This window comes from Teleopsis dalmanni, chromosome 1, assembly GCF_002237135.1.
Source record: "Teleopsis dalmanni isolate 2A chromosome 1, ASM223713v2, whole genome shotgun sequence".
Lineage (NCBI taxonomy): Eukaryota > Metazoa > Arthropoda > Insecta > Diptera > Diopsidae > Teleopsis > Teleopsis dalmanni.
Genome location: NC_051846.1, coordinates 36,982,620 through 36,987,335, shown reverse-complemented (window position 1 = coordinate 36,987,335; position 4,716 = coordinate 36,982,620).

The following is a 4,716-nucleotide window of genomic DNA, read 5'->3' as shown; positions in this document are numbered from 1 at the left end:
AATATAAAATATTAGTTTCGTTGCTCAGTAAACTTTACAAATAATATATACCTGATAATAATTTCGTTATAATTATCATGTATAATTTGTTTAATAATATTTTATTTATTAACCATTCTATTTAATCTAAGATAAGTTTTATAAGAGATAAGAGCTCTTATACGTTATATCTAATATCTAATGCCTACAATAATCATTTTAAAGATGTAATAAATCCTTTGTATTCCGCTTACATGTTACTACAGTGATAACTCTTCATAACTAATTAGTTATGTTAACTTCAGTTTAAGTGGTTAACTGGATAAATTAATTAAGCCTAATTGTCGATAGTCTGTCGATAATAAATTACTACTGTAATTGATTCTAACCCTTATCAAATAGACAATTTTCATCGGTGAAAACTTTTTTTAAACCAATTTTTTTTGTTATTAATTATTTCCATTAATTTCATATGGACAAATTATTTTATTAATTTTATTCGTCCACTTGAATTATTTTATTAATTTTATACGAACACTTTCTTGAATGAAGAAAATACTTGGCAGATAACATGTATACAGTGAGTTTACTTACCTAGTAAAGATTTTACTATATTTATATTTTTATTTATGTATTTATTATTACATCTATTATAAATTATAAATCCAGATTTATAATTTCAAAATTTATCCATAGATATATTTAGATAAAATTCACCCGTGTGTGCTATACAAATAATTGTTTTATTATTGCCGGGTTTGCAAATAAAACAAGCCGGTTATGTTATTTTATATTTACCATACGTACCATATGTATGAATACTAAAAATAAATTCAGAAATTTATTTTAGCTATTTTTATTTTTATTTTGTAATTAACATCTGCCCCAAAATTTGGTAAATTTTTTACCTATCATACAGTATATATATTAAAACGTTGAACATATGAATGTCCTCCTTGACAAAACATAAAAGACATACTAATACCATATTACCGTATTAATACATAAATTTAATTATTTATCTAATATTCAAAATATTTCATTATTATAATTTTATTATTGAAATTCTTTTAGTAGTATTAAGTACTAATTGCTTCATTTGTTACTAGAATGGTTAATAAATATATACAATAAATAAAAAATACAAACGATTCAATTTAATTTGTCAGCAAAAGGATTTTATTTTAATAACAGTTAATGACTAATGAGGTCTAATTTGTCAGTTGATGACTTTGTATATTTTTCTAATTCTATTTATGTTCGGTTATATTAAAATTTTATTGAAGAACTTACTAGATATAAATACAAACACAGACATATATAAATATATTTTTAGATATATATATTGATGTAAATAAATTTACTTAACTAATATATAGCATGAAATATTTTGTAAATTTGCTTATGAATATAATTAAAAATAATTAACTTATATTTTATATAAAATTTATTAAGGCATAATATATATTAATGCATTTATTACATATTTAATTAATTACAAAATTTTATGAAGGTAATCAAATAAATTACTATTATGGTTTTTCTGTATCTTACGTCTAAGAAAAATCAAAACTCTTGGATTTCTAATCCATTTACTTCTTATCCATTTAGTATAATAAATCTTCATCAATAATTGTATTACCTTAATGTGCTCTACAACGGCCTTGTATGCATAGCAAGTGTCATTAATTCAACCTCATGAAATTAAGTAATTTGAATGCATGGCTAATACAATAGGACATTGTTAATGTCTGTTACTAATAAAACTAACTCATGAGTAATAAGTAAATTTATTTAAATTTAGAGAAATTCATATTTATATAAGAAAGTATTAAATTTATTTTGGAACGCATTACCATTAAAAAAAATAAAGTTTAATTGGAATATGAGGGACTATATTCAGCAGGTGCTCACTCTACATAATTTTGTTTATCCAAATAAAATTAAATAAAATCAATCAAATATATATGTAAATAAATATTATTAATTAAATAAATATGCAAAATTAAAAAATAAATATGCTTATAAAATTATGTTTGAAACTTTATAAATTTTACGAAAACTCATAGACTAGAAGTTTTCATAGTCATTGACATACCTCAGTAAAGACCGTTTAAAAAAAAATACCGGTACTAAGATTTGAACATCGAAATAGGAGTATTATTGATATTATATTACTATAAATGTTTTTCCATGAAATAAATTAAATTAAATTTAAATTTTTATGATATTTTCATCAGAACTTTTCATTTTCATGACATAAATCTTTGTTTATGGTAGAAATAATTCCTTACGAATAAGTGAATTTTAAAAGCAATTTCACTAAATCTTTAGTTACAGATATTACTTAATAGTCATTATCAACTATGAACTAAATTTAAAGACAACCGACTTGAAGTGAGAACCTTTATCGTTTTAATGTAAGGGAATTTTATCGCGTATAAAAGTACGAACCAAATTATTATCAAATAAAAATAATTAATGCTTAATTATTGCTCAAATTTTTTTTAAATTTTTTCTACTAAAAAGTTGATTTATATGAAATCAATTTTTCCTCAATTTCTGCTGCAAATTGATTATACAAATTATTGAATTGCTGTATCACAGCACTGATTCAAACGCCTTCTGAAATCTATACAATTCAATGCCAAAATCAATATTTAATTTTAGAATTATTATTGGCTTAATTATCTTTATATGCAGACAGTAAGTGTTAGGAATTGAAATTTATTAAATTTTAGTTAACTTCATATAATTAACCTTAATTATACTTTCTAATCAAAGTATGAAAGGTTTTTTTTTAATTTAAGTTTGAATTTATATTTTTTTATATATTTATAAGAAAGACTACACAATAATAATATAATAATATATAATATTGCACTTTTAAAAAAGTTGTACTTTTAATAATTGGTAATAATAATTGGTATTTAATATACCAATACCTATATATACTAAAATACTACTAATAATACTAAGCAACTAAAAAAAAACTACTAAAAAACATACAAATATACTTAAATAATATTAGTACTTATACTAATATTTAAAAATTTTAATCTTTCAACGAATATTTACTTTGATTACATTTAGTGACTTCCATTTTGTATCATTAATGCAGCAGAGAGTGATCTAGGATTAAAGTCTCTTTGTTTAAGTTCTTATTAAATACTCACGAAGAAAATAAAAACGTTCAAATAAATGATTCACTATATAAAAAATATAATTTTGTTTATTAAATGTATATCGTTATAATACTTTTGAAGTACCTAATAATATTAATATAAATATTAAAATTATATAATATTAATATATTAATACAAATATTAAATTTTAATACAACTCATAGCAAATTCTTAATATGATGTAAATATTTAAGTAAAAATGTATATAATATATTAAGTACAGATTGATACGTTAAATGTTACTCATACGCCATGTTAATTTTTGCACGCACAAGGAAATATAGCCGATTTTAATTTAGGAATATTTCAATATTTAGCTCAAAAAACTACTTAAATTTATTTGAATAGAATATAGCTTCAATAAATTTGTTATTATTAAATTTAAATTAACTTCATAAAATATTAATTTTTAAAAGTACTAAAAATATTATTTTTTGTTCGCATTCAATTTTGAACTCTATATTTTTATTTTCTAATTAAATTTAATTTAAATTTATTGAGAAGCGATTAATTGTGTTCATTAATAACCCAATGTTTTCTATTATGTTTTATCAGAATTATTAAAAATTCATAGTAGTCAAATAATTAACTGAGAACTTAATACTTGAAGTAGTAAGTCATATGCACATATATCTTTTATTATATGCAATAAAACTGAACAAAATCATAAACTTACAAATATAGATTCAACTAAAGCTTTATGAATATATGAATATATTTTAATTTAAGTTAGTAATAAAAAAATATTATGTTAAACATTATATTATAGTTAAGTGTTTCTTAATACATATTTAAAAAGTTACTAAAAATGTGGCCATAATACTCCATAAACAGAATTACTACATTTTTTAGTTCTAGTAACATTATCAAGTAATAGTAGTAATTACATTAATTGTGATAATGAAAGTTTCCACAATCTAGTAAAATTAATTACTTTACTTATTAAAGCAATTGAGAAATAAGTATGTAAACATTAACAATTGGAATATAAACCAAATATGTTATATATATATTCACACCTACAAGCTATTTTATTTACAAGTTCAAATTTTGAATAGCCAAATTAAAATTTAATTAACTATAACGTACATAATTTAATTAAATTGAATGCAGAGGTGTTGCAAATTAAACCAAATCGATATTAATTGCAATTTACAATTTATTAGAAAATATTTAAAATTTAATGAAATAAGTAGCATTTGTAATGTTCTTTGATTTAGAAATATATTAATAAGATGAATGTGTATAATCCAATATTAGTTGAGCTCAAATTATTTGTAAATATAATTGCTATTTCATGCCTGAAGATGTGTTCCTTAAGAATTAAGTACTAAATCATTTAAATAAGTTAATAGCAAAATTATTTACACATCATTGGTTATTATATGTATGAGGATATGATTATATATAAATAATGTTTATTTTTCATTTTAGTTTATTACTGCATTTCATCTAAGTGAGCAAGTATATTCTTTAATTAATAGTTTTAGAAAAATTTAGTTCTTAATTATTTAGTAAATTAAAATAATTCGCTATTCCTAATAGTTTGCTA